The 25,876-nt window shown below is 37.8% G+C and overlaps 1 long non-coding RNA gene across 4 annotated transcripts in view; it reads left to right on the top strand.

Moving 5' to 3' along the window:
- LOC121074154 overlaps window positions 1-25,622 on the top strand; it is a 48,985-nt gene extending 23,363 nt beyond the window's left edge. For 3 of the 4 annotated variants that reach the window (XR_005822175.1, XR_005822173.1, XR_005822176.1), the window contains 3 exons: window positions 14,690-14,911; window positions 15,009-15,138; window positions 16,418-16,624. This is a non-coding gene — a long non-coding RNA (uncharacterized LOC121074154). Of the gene's footprint in view, window positions 1-14,689; window positions 14,912-15,008; window positions 15,139-16,417; window positions 16,625-25,394 lie in introns of those variants that run through there. The other variant, XR_005822174.1, reaches the window with a different exon arrangement.
- The last annotated feature ends 254 nt before the right edge of the window (window positions 25,623-25,876 follow it).

Genomic DNA, 25,876 nt, shown 5'->3' with positions numbered 1-25,876 from the left:
TTTAGCCCAAAGAAGAAGAAAAAATGTACAATTCAGCAATCACTTGGCAATCAAAATTCCAGAGAAGATTCACATTTAAGGACCTGCGTGGAGGACACACATGACTGATGTATAAGAATGTAGAAATAAGTATATATTTTAAAGGATAATACTTTTAATTGATAGCCTGTTTCAGAAAACAAAACACACACACACAAATACACACACAAAAAAGCAGTCACTTCATTAGGAAGACTATGCAGAGGTGATTCATAATTGTATTTCTACCAAAAGGCTTTCATCATATAAGTACCTCAGGTTGCAAAGCTCCCATTTCTTGAAGCAATATACTATTAACATAACCTTAAGTATGTATACTATAAATCCTGATGAACCTTTAATGACAGTGTGAGTGTTAGAAAATGGGTAGCTCTGGGCATACAGAACAAAGTGGGCTGAAGACAGGACATGCTGAAGAAAAAAAAAAAAAAAGAAAGAAAATAAAAACCACCTAGAAAATTAAAAAGGGAAATATCCCTTCCTCTTCCCCCATGTTCCTTGTTCCCTTCTTATCCCTATGCATGCATACAACCTTTCATGTCTTAATTGATTTATATGTGGGCAAACATCATCTGGATGACTTACTTTTAAAAGAATTTTAATGCCTGGAAAGTACTTAAATAGAGAACAGCTAGATTCATAGCTGGCATAACTCTGCACAGCTCTGCTGAAGTCAGTGGATTTATAATGACTTGAATACTTCAGAACTAGGTTTAAAATATGCAGCTACAGAATTGTAGTGCTTCATATTCAGTAAAAGTTTTCCTTTGGGTAAATCTTACACTAGAAGATAAAACACCTCTTCCCTTTCATTAAAAAAAAAAAAAAAGAAAAAAAAAGTGTGAATGGTTAATACTGAGCATGTCATAGAAGCTTCACGTCTCCTGAACATGGGCTTAGTTGAGGTCTGTGTGAGCACCAGAGTACAGGAGATGACTCTGTGCAGTGCAGCCCCATAGCTACTTCCTTTTCTAAAGAGAGGATTTGCTCTCATGGGCTTCTGAATGAGAGAGTTTGGCTCTAGGGAGATGGAAACCAGTAGCTATAGTGTAACAGGAGCTCCGCAACTGCCCCTGCACCACAGTTTTTGCTGTGGATACTCTGCAATATTGTACAGACATTCACAAATCTTTGTCAAAAAACAGGCAAACGAAAAAAAAAAACCCACAACATTTTGCTGAATCCTTTGAATAAGGTAATGCTTATGTAGGAAGCTGTGTCTGTCAAAGAGGATGGCCAATCATTGTCTAGATCGTAGCAGAGTTGGCTGTGAGGGCCCTTGCAACGATATCACCAATGGGATCAGACTAGACTACTCTAACATGTTTTAGTGAATTCCACTTATTTGGCTGGCCTGTGGACTTTGTGACCACTCACATACACGTAAGATCCATGAATATTTATTATTTTAAGCTTTATACAAAACACTTCCCACCAGTTTTAGCTACATAAAAAGGACTGTTCTGTGTAACTGTCCACTCCTGGCTCTACAGGTACAGCTTTTACTAATTAAAAGAGTCCCACCTAGGTACAGTTTGGTTGATTCTGCAGTATTCTGCTGCCTGGGGTCGATGCTGAGACTGCAGATTCTCCACCCATGGTACTAATCAAGTCACGTAGCATACACATTTTTCCCATTGCTTGGTCTATGCACAACTGGAGCTGCCTCGGGAAATACCTGGGACAGTCCAAAATCACCTCCTGGAGAGCTCCTTGGACACTTATTCAAGTGCTTCCCCGTGACACTGGCTAAGAGTCAATCAACTCAGTTTGGTCCTTTAACTCAAATTTGTCTCATCTCAAGTTGCTTCGTCAATGCAGAGACTGGCTTAGGAAGTCCTCGTCCTCCCAGGCAGTTAAGGACCAAGTGTGCTGGGTGTGCACGCAGGCACAGCCCCGATGCCCAGCGGCACCATGACTGTAATTCTCATTTTGTTCTTATGACTTATACCCCTAGGTTACATTGTTTGATGCAGACTCTGATATCTTCCTGAGTTATCCCATGTAACATCATATACCCCCTTAGGGAGCCCAAGAAGAAGGCTGACAGCCACAGCCAGGAAAAAGCAGACTTCATCTTTACCTTGAGATCCTTGCCACAAAATTAGATGACTATACTGAGAAGCTGGCCAAAACCATGCAGCTAGAGGAGGTATTGCAACTATAACACCAAGTTTTGTAACTATAACAAAAACTATTTTTGTAACTATTTGCATCTATAACACCAAGTAAGTGTTGAGGAAGCCTACTTGCTGCATAGCAATGAACGCTGACCTCACAACTGTCTCTGCAAACTCAGAGGAGAAGTTGGGTGTGGAGCAATTAAGATGTTCAGGGTGATTTGAGGGTCAAGCGAATGCACTCTCATGGGGCCATTTAACATTAAGCGGTGTCACAGAGGCCTTTGTACCACAGGAAAAAAAATACAACAACTTTTTAAGAGACTCTTAAAATACAATTTGTGTGCAAAATACAAGCAGCATATGTTAGAAATAAAACTCAATTATGCACCACCAGTAGCCTCCGTGCATGTGCTGCTTATCAGTCCTTCCAAAATAGTTGGCTAACAGCATCCTTTGGGAATTTCAAGTAATACTCAGAATTCCTTTGAACATAAAATTCCATTAACTGCAAATTAATTGGATCTGAAGGTCAGTGTGTAGTGGATTACCACAGCTGAGGACAGCACTGAGCATACTGCTCATTTCTAGTCCATTAGTAAACCTCTCTTGGAAATGTTGGCATTGGAATATTTCAACATATGATGCATCCTATGAGATTTAGTATTTCAACAGTACCTTGTGCCTCCAAATGGATGTTTGAAATAATTCTGAATTGCCTTTCATGGTCCCACCTGCCTATTTTAAATATTCTTAATCTATTTTAGAGTGAGTGGACTGGCTTCCAGCATTTGCTTGATGACACTTCAGAAGACATGTGTATGTATTTTAAGAAGGAGGCTGAGCTCAGCACTGCAAAGATGACAATAAAGAAAGGAGGGGGGGGAGGGGAGGGGGTAATGGGTGGACATGGAAGGTGGAGGCCTACTCTTAAAGGACTGTTGGTTATAGCTAAAGCCCCTAATATTTTTAGCTTAATTTTAAGCAAGAATGCTCAAAATCTTCTGAGCTTTTGAGTTTTCCTAAGATGTTTGTAGTTCTCCATCTATGTATTTACTATTTTTGCAATGCTTTCTGTTTAGGGCTGCTTTATTTTATTTTATTTTATTTTATTTTATTTTATTTTATTTATTATTTAAGCAATTTCCATTAATTTATGTAATCAATACCCTCATTCTTGTAATTTCCACTCTTATTCTTACCTTGTTCTATTTTCCTTGTTCTCTAGATGTGAGGTCAGGAATTTGGCTTTAAGCAGCCAGTGAGAGAAATCTAGGATTCAAAATAGGCATTTTACCTGCATTTTCTTTCTTATTAGTCCTGGTTAATATACTCATTTTAGGAGAACAAATGTACACAGCCTGAAAGCAGCACCTGTAACAATGTTTGCATAGAAAGGATCAAGACCAGGACAAAGATAAGTGCACTTTTCAAAGTGCAAACCCATTAGGGGATGAAAGGTCATGAAGAACTTGTCTTTATCAAGAATGAATGCAGTTAACAAGGTATCTTCTTCCTCATGCTTTCCTGAAACGTCATCTGTTCCATTGCTTGTGTCAGTGATCTGAATTAATCCAGCTTAGTGTTTCAGCTCACGGGTTTACAAGTTTGCAGATTTTCATAGACTTCCAGAATGCCCAGCAAGAGATGTGAATTCTTGCCATTTCTATGAATTCACAGCTCCCCCATTGATAGAGTATGTGTAATCATCATTTTCCGATATGCAAAAATTAAGAACAAATGCAGCCTAGTGCCTACAGTCTGTGATAATTGATGCTGGTTTTATGGATTGTATTTTCTTTACTGAGGACCTTCTTGCTGAGCAAATCTGACAAATGAAAATGCTTGCTGAGATTTTATTTCCATGGCAATTTTCTATATTTTCTTTCACGAGCAATATCATATTTTGGCTTATAAAAGGAAGAGGTATTGTTCATCCTAGTTATTTGCCTCTTAGAGTTGAAGCAAAAATAACTGATATTGAGGATACATTAAAATGGAAGCAGGTGGAAAAGAGCATCTCCTAAAAAAGAAAAAGGATTAGAGCAAATTTTATTGACTTGCCTGTGGAAAATTACTGTGAGTTATACCAGAAGACAAATGCTAATTTATCTTGTTGGGATATTTGGCTTTGTTAATCTTTCTGGTCATCCTATCATGTTAAAACACACTCTTATGAATTCTGTTTATTTGCATTACTCTGGTAGGTACGAAGTCTGGGTTTTCTGTTGTGCTGGAAATGCATAGCAGAAGATATCTCATTTATCTGGGCATACAAGCAGATGGGTTGTATTGGAAAAACTTGGAAGACAACCTGCGTTTTTATGAACTCCCTTCGAAATGAATCAGTCCCAACCTCTTTTCCTACCAGTCCTTAGGAAAGAGATGACTCACCTGTGGCCCTTGGGAGATGGGCTAGCAGTACCAGCAGGAGCTGGATTCAGCCCCTCCATGGGTACTTTTGTAAAGTAAAATAACTGTGGCTTCTAGCTGAAGTTTTGAGTCTGAGACATCATTGCCCTGGCATCACCATTTACTGGCAAATGCTAGGGAGGGAATAAAACCAGAAATGTCTCATTTATTCTTTCTGGAAAAAAAAGACACTCATAAAATGTAACCATATGTGGAACTTCCCACAACAAAATGAGCAAAACACAGTCACTGCATTTGCAACGTGACCACCACCACTTGCAGTAGTCATTTGGCTAGGTGTGGCCCAGAAACATTAGTAATAAAATAACCTTCGTTCATGTAAATGGCATCAAACGAGACTCAGGGTGTGTCTAAAACATAGTCTGGCGGTATTTGTTCTCGTAAAGATCTAAACACATTTGCTTTATTATTAGCTAATCTGGAATTCACCACAGGCTGCAAATACTTCCCAAAACTTTGGGTAAGCACTGAAGAGGCCAGCCTGCATTCATGGCCTGCAGCCATGCTTTTGCACCATGTTCCTAATAACTATGAGGGATTATATAATAATTATGATTCCATGTAATATCTACATGGAAAGAGAGACAGATCACCCACTGTTATCTGGAGAATCAGTGGAGCTCTCTGTGGCTTGAGTTTTCCAGTCTAGGGCTGAAGATGGCCTCTCTCACATCCTTAAAACAGCGTTATTCCCATGCCCTCTCCTCTGCCTGAGCATTGCAAAATAAGCTTGAAATCTGGTCTGGCCTTGCTGGAAACTCCAGGACATAGTTTGCACAGTTCATGCCTTTTCAAGAATGCACGGAGCAAAAAATTGATTTTAGGTTTTCAAAAGAGAAAGAAGACAAATTGAAACAAAGCTGTTCAATTCAGCAGATAACTCTCTGCCATACATGGAAGAGAATTGGAAATAAATTCTTGTCTCTATAAGTCTTGCAGGCAAGGGGTTTTCAAATGCTCATCACAGAAGATAAATATAGATAGGTAGATGGGGCACATGTGAAAAGCAAATTAAAAAAAATTTCTTTCCTTTCCTTTCCTTTCCTTTCCTTTCCTTTTCCTTTCCTTTCCTTTTCCTTTCCTTTTCCTTCCTTTCCTTTCCTTTTTTCCTTTCCTTTCCTTTCCTTTCCTTCCCTTTTTTTCCTTTCCTTTCTTTCCTTTCCTTTTCCTTTTTCTTTCCTTTCCTTTTCCTTTCCTTCTTTTCCCTTTCCTTTCCTTTTCCTTTCCTTTCTTCTTTTCCTTTCTTTCCTTTCCTTTTCCTTTCCTTTTCTTTTCCTTTCCTTTCCTTTCCATTTCTTCCTTTCCTTTCCATTCCTTCCTTTCCTCTCCTCTCTCCTTTCCTTTCCTGCTCCTCCTTTCCTTTCCATTCCTTCCTTTCCTTTCCATTCCTTCCTTTCCTTTTCCTTTCCTTTCCTTTCTTTCCTTTCCCTTTCCCTTTCCCTTCCTTTCCTCTCTTCTCTTCTTTCTCTTTCTCTTCTCTTCTCTTCCTCTTCTCTTCTTTCTCTTCTCTTCTCTTCTTCTTTCTTCTGTCTGTCTCTTTCTCTTTCTATCTCTTCTCTTTCTCTTTCTCTTTTTCTCTTTTTCTCTTCTCTTCTTTTCTCTCTCCTCTCCTCTCCTCTCCTCGCCTCCTCCTTCTCTATCTCTGCTTTTCTTCTTCTCTTCTCTTCTCTTCTCTTTTCTCTTCTCTTCTCTTCTTTCTCTTCTCTTCTCTTCTCTTCTCTTCTCTTCTCTTCTCTTCTCTCTATCTCTTCTCTTCTCTCTCTTCTCTTCTTTCTCTTCTCTTCTCTTCTCTTCTCTTCTCTTCTCTTCTACTTTCTTCTCTTCTCTTCTCTTCTCTTTCTCTTCTCTTCTCTTCTCTCTCTTCTCTTCTCTTCTCTTCTCTTCTCTTCTCTTCTCTTCTCTTCTCTTCTTTCTCTTCTCTTCTCTTCTCTTCTCTTCTCTTCTCTTCTCTTCTCTCTCTCTTCTCTTCTCTTTTTTATGGGAATAGGATGCAGTCAGGAAATGTGTATGAAGAACATAGTCCAAACATGCCATCATGATGAGCACTTGAAAAGGGGGAATGTACTTCCTTAGGCTCTGAGCCCAGGAAACAAATCATATAACAGTTTATCCGTGCAAGATCCTCCCTTGACAGCTCAGCTAACTTCAGGGCAGAGAGGATCTTAGATGAGAGCAGTAGGAAGTTTGTAATCACTAAGACATGAAGACTCTGCAACTGCTTTTGGTGCCACAGAAATGTGAGAAGCAAAAATATATTTTGGAGATGGTGACTTATTTTCTCATATCCATTACTGATGCTGATTTTTTGAAGACCAACCTTTCTGCTGGAAAAGCTGGTCTTACTGATTCTTCCTGATTTTTTTTTTCCTGTTTGAAAACATAATAGAAAGTGTGAAAACTGGAAATTTCTATCATTCTGTAATATTTCTATAAATTAAAAAAAAATATTAACTTAACTTTTTGTTAGAAAATTTTAGTTGATTCTAATAGAATTTACAGAAAATATGAGGTCATTTTAAAATAAGGACATTTTATGATTTTATTAGTCCAAAAAAAATTGATTTGAAATCTTAGATTTTAATGCTATAAAGATAGCCTTTCTTGCTTAGAAGTAACAACTTCAGACAATCAGTCTCTGAAACCTGACCCAAATTGTACTATGATCCAATGAGACATAATTGCCATCCTGTAACACTCTGTTCAGAAAATTGTGATTGATGGTTTTTTAATGTTTCTCAAGTCTTAAAAAATAAAATAGACTTACTGATATTCACTGAGGCCCAAATTCTTCCATTAGGCATGTCTAGAGCTACCTAGAAATTCCAGATGTGACAATAGTTGTTTAACGCTCCCTAGTATTTAACCCTATTAAATGACCTTAAAGCCATGCAGACCTGCCCTAGTATTATTGAAGTAAGATTACCTCCTGAATTTCTTTTGCAAACCATGCATTAACCAATCTACAGAAAAAGTAGCATTTTGTTAGAGGCAATAGAAAGACAAAATATTTCCATATTTCTGCATTTTTCCATTTCATTCCTTACTATTTGAAATTCTGTTCGTATGTTATTGTCAGCATTTGTATCTTTTTTGTGTTTTAAAACAACTTAAGAAATTCTAATTAAAGAAAAAAAGCTGTTAGTGATACGAAAGAAGAGGACAGTTGTTCTGCACTGTTAATAGAAGCATAACACATAAGTCACAGTAGGGACTTTTTCTCTCCCTAAACAGTTTTCAAAAAGGTTTATATTCTCAAAAATTTTTAATTTGTATATTTAAATCTCCAGTCACACAATCAGATTTTTTTTTCCAGCAACTGGATATTGTAAAATGGCTCTTGAATATATATGAGAACAAATTGGCAGATTGGAGTCTCTACATTTATTCTGACTGGCATTTTTGAATAAGCAAGAGGGTAAATAATATATCCAACCACAGAGCAATATAGTTGGAATACAGTTGTGCACCTTAAATTCCCTAAAGGGATATGTTTTGCTGTTGATAGTCAAGAGAAATAGAACCAAGGCTGTTCTACCTGGCTGCATGCGAAGATGAAAGAAAAGGGTTGGATTGTTTTGACTTTATTCAGCTACCAAAAAATGATGTTTATTGGCATTTTATATGTTGATTTACACGCCTTGGAGATAACCTTCACTGACCACCTCACAGCTGTTCTTTCCTTCTTGAGAGATATTTCAAGCACTGATGTAGCCGTTTCCATGCAGATCCTATTTTTGGTAGTGCAGTCCGTGGCACGACTGAATTTGCCAGCAGCACAGGGAAAGCCTTAGCTGTTGTAGCAGGCAATATTCTAAGGCTGGTTTCATTATTCTAGCTTTGTTCCTATTTACTTATAATGAAATATATTAAGTGAATTCACTATTTAAGTGAATTTATCTTTAAAAGTTTTTTTTTTTTTTTTTTTTTTTTTTTTAGCAGAGGTTTTTTCTCTGAACTTGAAAGTATTTCACATGAAGTAAAACAGAATTAATCCAAAGATCTGTGAAAATGGCACATATGGAGAGATCTAACACCTTTTGAAGGATTGCTTATGATAGTGATATTTTTTAACCAATTGTCTCTTACTGCGGTGTGAACCAGATGGGTCTGGAGTCATAGCAGGGAAAGATGTTAAAAGCTGGAGTGGTACTTGATAAATTTGCAAGAATTGCAGTTGACTGTATTGCTACTCTCACCCACATGCTTTACTGCAAATTAACATGCTGAGTGACTTTTCCTCCTACCCCTCCTTTGCCCCCCCAAAAAAAATCTGAGCGCTTTGTTTTTTGAAAAATATATATATTTGAATTTTCTGTTGTACTATACCAGGTTTCCTTGATATATAAATTTATAGAGAACCAAATTATCTACAATTCACAAACTGCGCTGCAGGTAGAGCTCAAGTTAGCAAATCATCTACCATAGATTATCAAGGTTGCTTCCAAACTTAAAAAAATAAATAAATAAATATCCAGCTCAGTGACTAATGCTTCTATTAGACAAATACACAACGCAATGTATGTCTTAAGTTGTGTGCTTTGCTGAAAATTCAAAAAGTGATCTCTCTCCTGAGATCTGTATAATTCATATAACACTTTAACCTGTGATTAATTACAAAGGGAGTAGAAGCTTTGCTCCTTCCCACTTGTGTTTTCATCAAAACTGAAAATCCTAAAGTAAATCTGTTAGGCCAGAAGAGACCCAAGTGACTTGCTAGGCTGATTAAAAATCAGACATCCTGCTGAGTCTTGAAACAACACCCAGGTAAATTGGGAATCTCTGCAACTAAAAAATCTACCAGAGATCAATGCTGTAGGAAGTAACTTTCTTTAAGGGGAGAAATGACATTGAAAAAGCAAAAGAAGGTTTCTACATAAATGCAAAACTGATCAGTGGGAGACCAGGTAAGACTTCTTGATATGGGTGTAGTGTTTTTTGTTGAAGATTGTAAGCTTCTGATGTGTTCTGGGGGTGGAGAAATGGCAATTGGAATAATATCATTGAAGCACCATCTTTAGTTAATCCATTTGCTGAGTGAATCACAAGCTGGTGAGTTTTACTATTGGAAAAGCCTCTTGGCTGATGCTATCTAATGTACAAAACTTACTGAAGATGAAACATCAGTGAGCAGGGAGTTGCTCTTACTAACACCCTAAATGTAAATTTTCTGTGGGAAAAAAAAAACAAATGAACAAACAAAAACACATTATTTGAAATAGATTTTTCCATCAAGTAATTGTTCTGCTATTTCTGTTTATTTGTGATCCAGATGCTCTCATAAAGTTTCAGGGTTATTAGAATAAATTGAGAGGAAAGGTAATAAGGGGAAGAGCAAAATTTCATTCTGGATTTTTTTTTGTTGCTGTTTTTTTTTTCAATCCAAGAAATCAAGAACACAATAAGATCCACCTTCTTGTGAATGAAGAGATGGAAGATCACAATGTGTTGACTAGAAAGGAAAATATGGGAGTAGTTTACCAGGCAAGTCATGTATGTAGCTGAGTTCCTCTTGGGAGACATATGGAAAGCAATCAGGATTACGTTGGGGAGGCCCTACTCCTTTTAAGTATGTCTCACCCAAAATCACATTTCTTTGCAAAGGATTAGGGTCACTGAGAACACACAGAAGAGTTGTTGTCTGTTACTTCCCCATCCCCAATTTCTTTCCCTCACAGATTCTAATAACTTCAAGACTCTCAGAGAGAAGTAGAGAAGTGGGAGTGAAGAACTATGAATGCTGGGGCTCTGGGGTTTGTTATTGTCGTTAGGTTTTGGTGGCACTGCCTCGTTGTCCTTCCCTCCCATGGTCCTGCACAAGCCTTAGGGTGCAGCTTGGCTCTTAACTAAAAGTGTACTGCTTGCTCATTTCAGAAACATTCAGGGAGTTGAAAAAGGAGATGAGAACTCTTGTAAATTATATATATTAAAAAAATAGTTGTGAATTTCAGCTGTTGGAACTGCATGAAGAGAGCAGCAGCTGGGGCTGAGCAGGGGAGGGGGTAAGTTGTAATCAACATATTCATTTTTCAGTAAGCCTCAGATGCAGATCAAGAAATTCAAAGTTTGTGCTGACTAGGAGACAAGAAGAGCTCCAGTTCTCATCCAGCAGAGCCTAAATTAAAAAATAATTATGAAGAATATAAATTTCTCTGAAAGCATTCAATGCCTTGCATATGTTTTCCATAGCTACTTTTTCTGTGTATGAAATGGAATGACTTGTGATTTGGTCTGGGGATATTCCACTTACTTTTGTTCTTCCAACAGCCCTACCCTGTCCACTGGGCATGTCCTCTCCAGCTGACAAGCATGAAACACTTTGTCAGTGAAATTTTCCATGAATCAGTGCTGGTGTGGCTTTGGAGCAGTAAAAATAAAAGGATAAGCAAATTACAGAAGTCCCAAGCAAGGAAACTGAAAAACAGAAAAGTCTGCTTTTGTTCATTTTGTGTTTTCATGGATTGGAGGAATTCAGTTTTATGGGAATGGTTATGAGTAATATTTGCCCACCTGTGCAAGTATTGAACAAATTTGAGTAAGTTTTTCAGACTTGTCCTAGTGGTCTCCGTGTCCCAAGCTGCCCCAATCCCATTGTCCTTCAAGGTTCAACCCTGAGGGCCCTACAGCCCCAAATACTTATCCAATACCTCTGAGACCATTGCAAATTGGCAAAATCAGAATAATATGGCTTCATTGAGAATGTAACTAAAAGAACATTTTCCTAAAAGGACTTCAGGACTTAGTCAAATACCTAGCTCTGTCCTGTCAGTAGTATGATTTATTTTTTGCATAGAATGCTTTAGGTGACTTTCATGTATTAATCATTGTACAGCCAGGCAATGGGAAGAGGAATCATAGTTGCATTTCAGAATCATTCGAGCTTGTGAAGTCAGTAAAGAAATCTTCATCTTTGGTCTCTAATTCTTTGATAAACCTCATTTTAAATCTAGACATCTTCCTTATCTGATATGTTCTCTATCTCACCTAACTAATAATTAGGTTATATTGGTAGGCCTATAAACAGCGTGGAATTAAAGAGAGATTGCAGGTACTTGGTGAGTTAACGGGTTCTTATTTTATATTTCCACTGCACCATATATTATAACATAGGCTACTGTTCAGTATATCATGGGACTGCAAAGGAAATATGACTAACTTGGCTCATATATTTAAAACCAGATATAAAGCACTGGCTTATTCTGTGTGTGTTCCTATTTCCTCTTTTAAATTATTCTCAGCATAAAGCATGTATTTACATTCAGATCAGAACTATTCACAAGAGGCATGCAGCTGTGGAATGTGTTACATATTGTAATTATAAAGATATATTTGTTCCTTTTTCCCTGTGAATAGATTCTTGTATTGATTTGTTCTTACTTCTGCACACCTACACTGAGGCAATGGGGAAAAGGTTGATTTTATGTGAAATGACTTTAATTGCCTTATCTCTGGGGAAGAAATATAGTCATTGAAAACCTCGGTTACAATTTTGTAACAATTTTTCCAAACAGACCTAGACTAATGATCCAAAACAATTTTGTTCTTAATTAAGACTATGGTTATAGATGCTTGGAGAGTTTGTGGGGAAAAAAAAGTCTAGAAAGTTCAGGGAAAAAAATGTAATATTGAGCACATATTTTTAAAAATTAAATGAAAGCTATAACTTCGGTAAATTATTTTGAGAAAAAGAGATATCCAGCAATTCAAAACCATCTAATAAGTGAAAATCTGAAAAGTTCAGGTTTTACTTTTGATCCCACAAAAAAAGAGACAGCAAAGAGTTGAAAGACCAAAAAAAGAACCAACTCAAATCCCAGATCCCACAAAGAGATCATTGTGGAACGTTGTGACCCTCAGGCTTGATTCTTGTTTTCCTGAACATAAATGGAGACAAAATCAAAGAAAATCAATAGATGGTGCTGGTAAGACCATCACAAAGTGTGTCAGCTGAGGGCTAGCTAGATGAGGAGCGACTATTGGCTTTGAACCTTTTTTACCTCTAACACCTCCCTTTGAGGTAATGGCCCCCAAATTGCTCATAGGTTAGCATTCTTTGGAGATGCTGTTTTGAGAAGCAAAAATTAATGATAAGAAGTAACATACGCTCTGTTAGCTGTTTTTATTATTATTATTTATTTATTTATTTATTTTTCTGAAATATAAGGGTTTCTGAAATTGCTGCAGCAATATGGATACTACGATTACAAAGTTATTATTTGTTAATATTACCATTATATTTCAGTTTGTTTCAAGAATAGCTAGAATAAGCCAAAGAAAGAAAGAAAGGGAATGAGGGAAGGAAAAATGAACCCTGTGTGGACCTGACATACTGACCTCTGAAGGTGTGAATTCTCTACAGATATCCTGTAGTGATATTGAGTGGGGAGAGCTGTACAGAAATGCTGACAGTGAATGTTACATCAGATAAATAGATCAATTTTCCTGGCAGAATAACAACATTTTTTCTTCTTTGATATGGGGCAAATAGAATTGCTGAGCTGTGTTCTCTGTTAAGATTAGACACATACTTTCAGCCCCAAGCTCCTCTTTATCAGAAGTTAATATTAAAAAAAAAATAAAAAATCAACAATCTCTGCTTTAAATACTGCTACTAATGTGTGTGTGTCTATCTGAAAGTATAGCATGAACGACTATTGGTTTTTATCCACAAATAAATGTATTCAGCTCTTTTACAGGAATGAATGGAAATGCTTTGATTCATGTTTGTCCTACTGTGTGAATACAGCAAATTCATTTCTTAAATGAACATGCAAATGTTCTGTCTCTTGCAAGCCCAAGAGGAAAGTGTTGTCATTCCCTTTCATCTGAACATCTATCTACCCAATTTGGGTGTTCTTCATTTCACCCACCATGGTTTTCTAGATTTTTTTTTTCAATTATTATAGGCACCTCTTGGCTCAGATGGCCTAATCTTGCATGAAAATTAGATTTTAATTAATCTCTTGCAAAAATTTCTGCCTTGTGTGGATGATGTCACGTTTCCATTATCTAACCCTTAATAACTGATTATAGCCTAATTGAATGTACTAGAGGAAAAACGACAGGATGTCAGGATATAAAGTTCATTAAGGAAAATCAATTTGCAAGGCTTTAAATTGCATTAAAGGCTACCCTTTAAATCATCTAATGTATTTCTTCCTGGTTTGGGAAGGTAAATAGGCACATTGTGGAGAAATATTTGCAAGAAGAAGTGGTACGTTTTGGGGGTAAATTAAATTAGAAATGACTGAAGATCAGACAACAATTCCATTATCAATGACAGGCTGCCAAGGTACTCAATGGAATACTTTGCCAAGTACCTTCTATTATCCATTTGTTTATCATTTAAAAAAAAATAAATCTCATTGATAGTTTGGGCGAAGATTTATCTCATTTTATTAAAGAAGCAAACAGAGAAGGGTTAATGAATTCCAACTTTGTTATTTGCTCTGCAGGATGGATTTGGCAGCCCCTTTTCATGCCAGACCGGATGTTTTCATCTTTTTCAAGTCTATAAACAGTTGAAGCCACTTATAGTCATATTCTTGGCATCATTATCAGCTGGATGCACTTCAATTAGTCTCTTTTGTGGTACTAAGTCCGTACAGTACCTTTGTGAACTGTTTAATACAAAAAAGTCAGTGGGAAACAGCCTTGCCTTAGTAGTTAACTCTTGACAGCTATGTGGAAGGAAATGGTGATGCTGGAAGCGGGTGACAGTTTATGTAGCGTGAAACCGTTGTTTTTCAGTTGTGGTCTCAGGGCTAGCTGCATCTCTTCTTGGTTTCCTGGGTGACAAGGGGGATGATTTTTGAGTAATTCTGGAGAGGGAAGGGAAGGGTGATGGCTTGACTCTGAGGCCTGGACCAGCCTATGCTACCTGGTGTATATTGGTGTGGTCTGACTGGTATAGGAGTGTGTCTTACTCCATGCATGACCATTGAGCTTTGGTACCAGTCATCAATGCTTTTGTTAAAAAACTACAATAAACAGGTAGAAAAAAAGCATGATATTTAAAACTACAAGGATTCTACAAGCTAAATTAAACTAGGTTCAATCCTGAAACTTTTTTTTTTTTTTTTTTTTTTTTTTTTTTCTAGCATTGTTGTTTCTTCTTGGTGCTGTTATGTGCTGGATTTTGGAAACAGAATGTGGCTTGGGCCACCTTTATCTCTTCTCCTCTGGCCTTTGGCATTTTCCCATTCACAGTGCTCCAGTGGGTGACAAAGTCCACACTTCTGACAGGACTGCCCTATGGGGTCAGGATGGTGCAACGAGGAAGTAAGCCCTGTTGCATGACTCCAGCTGATTACACGACACAGGTGAGCCTTTCCTGAAAGGTTATATTCCCACCATAAGCTCAGTACTATAAGCTCAGTACTGGGGACATATTCTATATTCTGTATTTCGTTTTCCAAGCTGGGAAAACTTATTGCAGCCTGCCACAGTCTTCCTGTGCATCAGTGGGACACTTACAGAGGGACAATGAACCCAGATGTCTCAGCATTCAAAAGGCAACCTGCACTCTCCTCTTTATAGTGGTTTCCAGGTGAGATAATTAATAAGAACTTGAAAAGAAAAGGATGGTATATTTAGCATAAGTTTCTAGTCACATTTTGGCACCTTCCCTTTAGATGTTTAAAGAGTGAAAAAATGGTACAGTAAGTCTTTCTCTTTGAGATGGTTTATGAAACATTTTTAATTATGTTGAGATCTCTTAAATGTAATTTTGTATGATGGCATCTGGTACAAACTGGATGCTTCACTTTGATCTCCTGTGGAATAGAAGTTGACAGTAATCTTCAAATGAAGAGTAACATCAGCAGAAAAACAGACATGAAATTAACATATTGGAGCATTGCTTTTCTTGTAATCACCATATTAAAAATGGAGGGAGTATTTTGAAACTTAACTTTGCATCTCGAACAGTGTTAGTGGGGCTGAGTTGCCCTCATTAGCTATTTCGTTTTAAATTTGATGAGAAAATTGATGCTGACAAGCACTTTACTGGAAATGCTTCTCCTTTTAAAAAAAATGTTTTTAATCATTTTAGATCACTTACTAAATGTCTTGTAATATTTTAAAGGGTGTTTCATTCATAGTCAAACAAAGAGCAAATTAAATATCGAAAATAAAAATTCAATCTTCTCAGTCTCCTGTTCCTTTTAATAGTACCAGCATGAAAATTTTGGTGTGTCTGAATTTTACTTACTTTCAATTTGTAATCATATATTTTTTTCATATTTGATATGATTGAAAAAATATTTTGCATATTTCTGCAAGAAATTTGCATTTCGGGTACAAAATTTCATGAAAGGTCCAGAAGTTATGCATTGATACTTTTGTTACTTTTCTTGTAAACTCCAAATGACTGTAAAGCCCTTCAATTTTTTACGGGATTTTAGAACATTCCCAATGTCTTCTCTCATTGTAAATGAGATAAATATGCAGATGTTCACTTTTAATGTGTTATTAATTGAACTTACATTGAACTTTTTCATTCTATGTTCTTTTTTTTTCCTTCTCTCCTTCCTTCCTTCCTTCCTTCCTTCCTTCCTTCCTTCCTTCCTTCCTTCCTTCCTTCCTTCCTTCCTTCCTTTCTACAGATACATATTTGGGTATGTTAGAGAGGGAGAAGGTACTTCTTGCAATTCCTTGCATTTATTGTGAAAAAAATATAAGTATTCCTACAAACACTTGTAGAAGGCTTTTTAATTAAGACTTTTATTTGTAAGGAATATAATATATATATGGAATGCTGATGCCATCAAGTTCATTTTGTCCTTATCATAATTCCAGTGGAGTCACAAAGTCTTTTTATTTTTCAGGAGACGGATACTGCCAGAGTACTCGTGTGTTTTCCTGGTGATGACTTCATCCCATTCTTCTTCAGACAGAAGAGAAAGGCCAGCATCTTTGTTTTGATAACTCTTCTTACCTGGAAAGAGCCAAGGCAGACTGAATGATTTCTACTTCCCCTCTACCAAAACAGTAGCTTTTACTGAGTCTAAATAAACTGGTATGATGAAGGCCAATGCAGATTATTGTAGTCTTTGTTATCACACAGTTTATTAAAGGACCACTGCACTGCAATTACAGAATGAGTAAATCTGTGGGCAGCCATCTGGGATGCTTGAGATGAGCCTCCAGTGCTCTTGCTGTGCCCAGGCCTGAGCCAAATGTCACTGACAGCCAACAGGAGCAGCTAATTCAGTGGAATAAAGATTGCTTTAATCAGGTCTTTATTTCAAGGTCTTCCATGATGTTTGTCTTTCCTCTGTGGCAGTGGTAGTAGATGGCAGCATTTTAGGAATATCAGAAATGGCCTCTAGTGACCCTTCTAGTCTTCATTTAAACTTTAAGTTATTGTAGAACGAATTAAAATGATAACCATCAGCTGAAGGAGACTGACCACCACTTTCTATCCATCTGCAGCAGGGTGCATTCAGAAGGACATATCTGGGTTTTAAATATGTTTATTGAACTTGATTATTTTTTATCTTTTAAAATCTTTACATTTTTTTTAAAATGTTATTTAATTGAAAATTCTTCACCACATCTGCAGTGTATTTTGGTGTTTGTTGAACAATGAACAACACTCTTCAACAGGCACCATTAGGTAGAAAAGTACCTAAGTTGCAGGTTGGGGTTCAGATACTTTGTCAAAAAAGCATGATGAAAACCAGTAACTACCAACAATACACTCAGGCCTCACTGGTGCAGTTTGGACCTAGTCCAAACCCACTGAAATTGTCATTGTGCTTTGAATGATGCCTGTAGGAAGCTGGCACTTAAATATTTTCTGCCCTTACACATGCCACCTCCCATCCCAGTGTAATAGTCCCCAGACTGTACCATGTGCCGGGGACTCGGCTACCACATCCTTCCTTTTGTTTTAATGGCTCTCTGTACCCTCCTTTGGGCTGGTTGTGTGTCCAGCAGCACAACAGAGCAAAGCAGAAGAGGGACTTAGTGATGCATGATTTCAATAAACGTGTTTGTTCATCACTCTTTGCTATGGCTATACCCTCTGTTAAAGTCTCTCTGGTTGACTGAGGGGGGTGTTTGGAGGAGGAGGGAGGAGAAAGGAACTGAAATATTATTTGCATTTAAGCCAAAGTACTAGCCGCTGCACTGCTATTAGGAAAGAGCATATACTTGCGTCCCTGTACCTTCTATGGGTTCATGAGCCATAGGGGTACCTGCTAATTCAAATCCACATTATCACTGCTTGTGTCTTTCTGCACAGCCCAGCATGGCACAACAGAATCGCTGTCACTGAAGAAAACTATTAAAAAATATAAGCAGGCAGCCTGAGTTTCTCATTTTTGTAAGAATTCGGGGTCTCTTGAAAATAAGATTAACAAAAACTAAAATATATGGTTGACCTGCTATTTGCAATTGAGAAACCTTGTGATACAGTGATTGTCTATTGCTCAGCATGACAAAAAGCTAGACATACAGCAAAGCTGCAACAGAAAAACAGGGAAAGCAGTAAGAAATAAGTGGGAAACCAAGTCCTTTTTAGATTTGGGACAGTGAGTGGCATGATAAGAAAATCCATTGTGTACTTTCTGTTGGGCTGAGAATCTACTACAGTTTAGACAATGAGAAGCTCGTGTGGCATTGTGCTAGTACTGCCGTAGTTAATGCTGCTCATGGATGGCAGAGCAAGGGAAGTAATCTGATAAATGAAATGTAACCACCTGATGCATAATTCAGTCTTGCAAGGGCAGTGTAGGAAAACAGTATCATATCCAGACAAATTAATCTGTTTTAGGCTTATGACTATCTCAATGCCTTCCCTTTCAGTGTCAGTTCAGTCACAGGTATATATGTGATTATTATTTCAAATGGAAATTTCTTTTCCAATAGCTAGTTTTGAAAGATGTTGTCTCACAGCAAAATCTCTTTAGTGAAGTATGCTTTCATTTTGAAGTACAATAGGAACTGTCAGTTAGAACCATCATTTGTTTTGCTTTGTTTTGTTTTGTTCTATTATTTGTGTATTATCAAACTCGGGAAATACATTTATATGTAAGCAGTCAGTGCCAGAATTCTGAAGTTTCATTTGTAATTTCAGATGTTGGCACCAATGTAGTGCATTATGCTCACCCACCCCAAGCATAACCAGCTGATTATTAACAGGTGCATAAAGTTTCCTGTGTCCACATAATGTGACACCTTAATAAAAATGAAGGGGAAAATGAATTTATGGCACTTTGCGGAAGATTTGGCTATGGAGAGGTTTGGTTCCCTGCCCCAAAAGGCATCTGGGTGCCCTGATTGCACAGACCCTGGAGCTGGAGACCCTTGGCCAAATTCTTAGGTGTTTGTCTACACACCATAGTTGAAGTCACATAGCAGTTGGTGGTGCAACACATACTGCGGGCAATGTTTAGGGTCAACAGGCTGTCCTGAAGAACCTGAATTTTTGATATGACATTTTTGGCTGGTACTGAAATTGACTGTAGACTCCACTAGAAAAAATTTAGTACCTATAACAGAGAATGAATATCTGTTAGGCCTCTGGAGTGACTCCCATTCCCTCTCCCTTCCCCAAATACAAGTCTTCTTTTTCTTCCAGCTTTCATTTGTTTGTTGTACTAGGCATAAACTCCTTGACATGAACAAGCCACTGAACTCTGCTCAGCTTGCAGCCTGCAGTCTTTACATGCAGGCTATTTTATGTTCCTGCAGACCACATCAGGGTAGGGGAGGCTCCCTGCAAGAGCAGAAATAGTTCAAATGTGAAAGAACTGCAGCAAGGGGGAGTTGACAGAGGAAGAAAGAGTGATTTCAGCATGGGTGTTAGGGATTACACCTATGAAAATTGCAGATTCAGTGTCTTCTATTATCTTTATAAGTAGACAAGCAGAGAGTGTTCCTGTGTCTTCTATCTCTCAGGATATCTGAAAAGATTATGGATATTCTCTGCACAGTAGTGACACAGTGAACGGCCATAGATCCCATTCACATATCATTGTTCACAAACAGGGTCATGGCTTTAGCAGCCAGGGATAGAAAAATGTCCTTTTGAATCAGTTATTTTCTTATTCTACACTTTATATCTTGTTCCTCCCCCATTAGAAAGGTTTTTTCTTGAAACAATAGGAAACAGCAGATAAGGAAGCAGGCTACAACAGATATAACCACTTAGTTTCTGTCACCTAGACAAGCACACTTTCTTCCTCTCTAATGTAAAGGCACAAAATGTGAACAAAAGCACATTTTCATTCACTAAGTTCCTTCAGTGCTGGAACTGATAAAATCTTAAACATGCATCCAGAGCCAGCAGCAATTGAAGAAGGAAAGGGACTCTTTCACAGTGGATACCAAACAAATGAAAAAGGAAAAAATCTTAACATTACCCACAGCTGTAGCAAAAGCAAGGAATAAGTGGGTTAGAATTCAGGAAGAAAGGTCTTTTGAGGGTGGTTTAACATGATGCTGCCATTTAAATTTCTGTTCAGGAAGTCCCTAAACTAAAGATTGGCAAAAGCTGGCAGGGAATAATGGGGAAAAGATCACTTTTTTTCTGTCTTTTCCTAATGCTCTTTCCCTAAATAGCTACCACTAAGCACAAAAGGTTGGATTTAATAGACTTTTGGTCTGTCTCAGGGTGGCTGTTTCTTACATTGTTAAGTAAGTCTCCAGATGCAAGGCTGGGAGAAGAGTCTTGACAGTTCAATAGCAGTGTGGAATGGAGAGAAGTGGGTATTACTGCCCTCACATCTTTTCTTTTCTTTTCTTTTCTTTTCTTTTCTTTTCTTTTCTTTTCTTTTCTTTTCTTTTCTTTTCTTTTCTTTTCTTTTCTTTTCTTTTCTTTTCTTTTCTTTTCTTTTCTTTTCTTTTCTTTTCTTTTCTTTTCTTTTCTTTTCTTTTTTCTTTTCCTTCTCCTCCTCTCCTCTCCTCTCCTCTCCTCTCCTCTCCTCTCCTCTCCTCTCCTCTCCTCTCCTCTCCTCTCCTCTCCTCTCCTCTCCTCTCCTCTCCTCTCCTCTCCTCTCCTCTTTCTCTCTATAGACTTTTATTTTCCTTTTGCATTATTTGCTGTAGGAAGTAAATAACTTTAAAAAAAAAATAAAAAAAAACAGCCTATTCAGTAAAGGTAGGCCTGATAAGTAGGATTTATGCTTCAGATCTGCAAATGTTAATACTAATTTATACTTCATTTTACAGAGCTATCGATATGTCATGAGGGAACTGTGTGTGTTGTTCGCAGAGGTTCAGTTTTATTGAAGAATACACCCAAGGAATATTGAGAGGATTCAGCTAAGATATGTGGAAGATCTGGGAGGAAAAAGCAGTACCATTTTTGTAGATTGATTACGAAAGGGACTTTTTGTCTCCCATTCATGCCTCAGGACTCTTTACCCAAAGAAAAAGGTGGTCAAATGTATTGGCATTGACCAACTTTTTTTATTTTTTTTCTTTCCACTGAATAAACCCTGCATTTTTGCTATCTTGCTTTATTAGTGCTTTCATTTCGTGTTCATAACAAATGGATGTGTAGAACTGGCATGATTTCCGTCTGCTTTAAGGTTCTTTTTTACAAGCTCATGAAGAGAGAGATTTCTAGAATGATACTCACAGGTATTGTTTAAAAAAAAAAAAAAAGTTGCTCAGTTTCTCTCCAATAATATATATATTTAGATGAACAGAAACATCCTCACAGTCAGATCAAATCTAAATTGCTTTTTTTGTATGGCCATCAGGTCTGAATCCATATTTCTACACGGTTCATTTCTGAAGAATTTGCAAATCAGATTTTGTTCTTTGTGCACTGAAATATTAATACATATTGCATATCTATTTTTAACATTTTTCCTTGTTTCACTGAGCATGGGTCAGAAAAAATGCCTCTTCCTCCACACGCTGATCTCCAAATTAAGTAAAGCAGCATTAAAACAGAGCACATAAATACAGTAAAAATATAAATGAAATAATTTTGATAACAAGACCTGCTTAAAAAAAAGTCTGTACAGACAGTAATATAGTTACTCAAAAATATCTTAAAGACCTTTTGCTCTACCTGCTGCACATGAAACATTCAAGGAATTATAGATTATGTCCTGGAATACATTTGGATCATTATTTCTAATAACAGCAATGCAATTCTTTGAACAGAGTGCATTTCACATATACAGAACAACCATAAAATAAATAAAGTATATATTGCACTGAAAAAAGAAGGCTACATTTCATGATTTACTTGGGGTTTGGCAGAAAAATAGTAAAAGGTAGATATTATCACATAATGACTATGAGCTGTCTGGTGAAGATTCTGTCAGTGAATAATTACAGCAATAATTTTGTTTTCTGTAATTTAATATATGCATATATATATATCAACAATGGAGATAAACAAATCTTGACAAACCACAGGCCTCAGTTAAGGGAGAGTTTAAGGGCAAAATTTCTATTTGTTACAGAGCACACAAAACCACCAAATAGAACCTTTTTTTTTTTTTTTTTTTTTTTTTTTTTTTTCTTCTCTGAAAAGCCAGTGGACATCTTCCTGGAATTATGGTATTATTCAGTACTCTAATTCTGGGCACCACAGTACAAAAAGGACGTAAAACTGTTGGAGAGTGTCCAGAGAAGGGCTACAAAGATGGAAGGGCCTAGAGGGGAAGACATATGAGGAGCGGCTGAGGTCACTTGGCCTGTTCAACCTGGAAAAGAGGAGGCTGAGGGGAGACCTCATTGCAGCCTACAGCTTCCTCACAAGCGGGAGTGGAGGGGCAGATGCCAATCTATTCTCCTTAATCACTAGTCATAGGACCTGCAGGAATGGTGTCAAGCTGAGGCAAGGGAGGTTTAGGCTAGACATCAGGAAGAGGTTCTTCACTGAGAGGGTTGTCGCACACTGGAACAGGCTCCCCAGGGAAGTAGTCGCTGTACCAAGCCTGTTGGAGTCAAAGAAGTGTTTGGACTATGCTCTTAGTCATATGGTCTAAATTGTTGGTCTAGAACTGTGTGATGCCAGGAGTTGGACTCGATGATCCTTATAGGTCCCTTCCAACTCAGGATACTCTATGATTCTATGATTCTATGAATTAGTGAGCACAGTAACACAGTCAGCATGTCCCAGCTTGCTTCTTCAGCTCTCACCTTTTGTTGGATCCTTCCTGGTGATGTGCCAACACCAGTGAGGGTTGGCTTCTCAAAGCTCCTGGAGGTTTTTGCTCTGGCCACTCTAAGTTGTCTTTTCTTGGCCATTCCCAATTTAGGAGTACCCAGTCTAGTGGTTTATTACTGCCTGTTGATTATGTAGGCACCAATGCACCTGGGAGCAGCTATACAACCCATCGGCAAGAGCTGCAGGAATGCAAAATGGCCCTGGATCTTGTGTGGGTGTGATTTCTGACACTGGGTGGAGATAACAGCGCATTAGAGACCTTGACCAAGGCAAAGCTCCTGAGGGAGGATGGGGCTGCCCAGTTTTCTGTGGACAGGAGCACTGTGTGCCTCTGATAGGGACAGTGGTGGTCTCATCTGTGGAAGGGATGCTCTGCTTGAGATGCTGAGTCACAAACAAAATGAAATGAGCAGGCTATTTACCTTCAAGCAGGACAACTTGGAGATCCATAAGCTATTCATAGAGATCCTATAGAACCATACAGCAGAATCCCATGTTTGAAGGAAGGAGAGACAATGCTCAACAGAGCAATGGTTGGAAAATCCCAAGATAGGGAGGGTGGACACTTGTCATTTCCAATGGAACCACAAATGCCCCTTCTTTGGCCATGGTACTGCAATTGCATAATAGTCATGTGGTTTGCAGGTACAGGGTGATGGAAACAGGCAAGGAAGATGATGTCCCATCAAGGGAGGCATCAAGGTCAGCTGAGCCTTTACCAAGAATATGTATGAAGCTAAAAACGGAAGGTGATAATTACTGGAGCCTTTCTCCTGTGGGGGATGAAGGCATTTATCTATGTGTCTGGAGGAGCAGAGGTAGTGGAATGCGAAGAGATTTCTATGATCGAAATAGGGTAAAAATTCCACCTGTCTTCAAGAGAAACAAGAAAGAGTATCCAGTTTCACGTCAATCCCTGAGAAGCTTATGCCATTTCCTGGACTATACTGGTGGCTGGATTTGTTTTCAGATTGAGGTGTCTTAAAATATGTCTATATCATGCAAGAATAAGATAGGTTGGCGAGCACACAGCAGGGGATCCTCATGAGAATAGGATGTGTCTGTGTATATATCTCATTGCACTGCTGACTATTCCCAATCCCTTTTTTTTTTTTTTTTTTGTCAGCCTGTACCTGTAGAAGAGACAGGTAGAGAAGGCTTGGAATTTCAGACTGGAATTGTGCTTAATTACGCTATATCAGACCTTAGTCTATTGTAAGACTAAGAAAGGCCAGGAAAATGCCCAGTACAATGGACAAAATATAGCTGATATGCTTCATGCTTGAATGCTTGGGAGTCACTAGTTGTATGCTAATCATTAGGATTAAGGATCATTAGATAATTCTAACGATACTGTCTGGGGGATCACTGAGCCATGTGGAAGAATGTCATTTTGATTGAACTGTTGTCTGGAGTAAGCACTGAACCACCCCCAAAATCTTTAGATTTTGGACCATTTTGGACAGTTTGAGCTGGGAGCAATTTTAGTAGACCTGCCAAAAGTCAGGATCAATGGCTGCCTGGGATCGGCGAAATCTCACTGCACAAAACAGAACAAAGAGAAAAAAGATATTAAGGCAGCCACAGTCAAAAGGCATTTATTGTGGAAGCTTTATGTGCAGAAATTTGTTCAGTTGCATTTCCATCATGCTGAAAACAGCTTGCTGTAGATTAAATTAGTTTTTTGGGTATGTGACTGGGAATCATTGACATGAAAACAAAAGTGATAAACACTAGATGTTGGATCAGTTTTCGTAGGCTGGGCAGCTTGATTACCTTCATCATGACTTGAAGAATTCACCCCTTACTAATGTTTTGTCTGCTTATCTTTATGAATCATGTTCACAAGTCATGAATCACAAATCTTGATATTAAAAAAATCTTCATAATAAACTCTCACAAATCCTGGGTGCTTTCATCAGTTTTTGTCTGGCTTACGTTAGAGATCAGTTTGATTTAGGTGATATTTGATTCCCCACAGTTTGTTTGTGTTTTTTTTTTTTTTTTTTCCTCTTTTGTCACTTCTTGTGGAGATTAGCTTTATGTAAACATGTTATCCATAACATAAATCAAAGTAGCTGGAAATAGCAAAAGATTATGGTCATGTATATTCATGGCTGTTTGATGAAGGAAAGACATTAACACATTTAGATTCTCCATCATTTGCTACCACTTCATTTTCTAGAAAAATAATAAAATTAAAAAAAGAGGAAGAGAAAAATGAAAAAAAATGCTCTAGAAAATTCATGTATTTATGTGAGTAAAATTATCAAAACAGGTAGAACAGTAACTCACTTCTCTCTAATTTGCTGATTTGTAAGTTAACAAGGAAAAAAAAAATGTTTTCCTTGTTCCATCAACAGGTTATATATCAGATTCTACTCTTGTAAGAAGTTCAGTTTTTCCTTTTCTGTTTGAACATAATGAATTTGTATGCTCTTGAAATAACCACTAGAACCACTTTGACAAGTGGAAGTGCCTACACTGGTGTTGGAGAGATTGCAGACATTCTGCACAAGTTGTCAGATGGATTTTTTTTGTTGTTTTTCTGAGCATCACCTGTCAGTATTGTTCATATCAATTTTATTATCTGTTAAGTAGGATTACAGCAGAGAGACATCCTTTCATGCAAGCTCTGTGTTATAAAGTGTGTCATTATCCAGGTGAAGGGAAGGACAGCATCTAATCTGGAGACTTTCACCCTGCAAGCATTAACACAGGCTCAGTGCATTGCTGAGTGCTCTCGTTTTGGCTACTGCGGATTCCTTAACTGATTTTTTTATACATAAAAAACAAAGCAGAGATAAGTATTTCCTGCTGTTAGTCCTGCTGTGCTACTGTAAAATGACAGAATTACTGGTCAGTAGACGTTAAAATTAGGGTAATTTTCCCTTTGTCTATTTAGGGAGGAGTAGCAAAATCTGTCATTCTGACCGACTTGCTGAAGGTACCTAGAAAGCCCGAGGTCTCCCTGATATCTGAGCCTGGATCACCTGAGAGCCATCCCAAGACTTTTGTCAGATGAGGGGGTGCACAGTTTCAGCAGCCGTATGGGTTGGACACAAGGCCCACAAAGAGTGGAGTCTGCTTATTGGCCCTTGAATGTATCATGTAATACTGGACATACAAGTCGAGGCTAGTATCT

This window comes from Cygnus olor, chromosome 8 (genome assembly GCF_009769625.2).
Source record: "Cygnus olor isolate bCygOlo1 chromosome 8, bCygOlo1.pri.v2, whole genome shotgun sequence".
Lineage (NCBI taxonomy): Eukaryota > Metazoa > Chordata > Aves > Anseriformes > Anatidae > Cygnus > Cygnus olor.
This window is presented reverse-complemented; position numbering and strand designations above follow the sequence as displayed.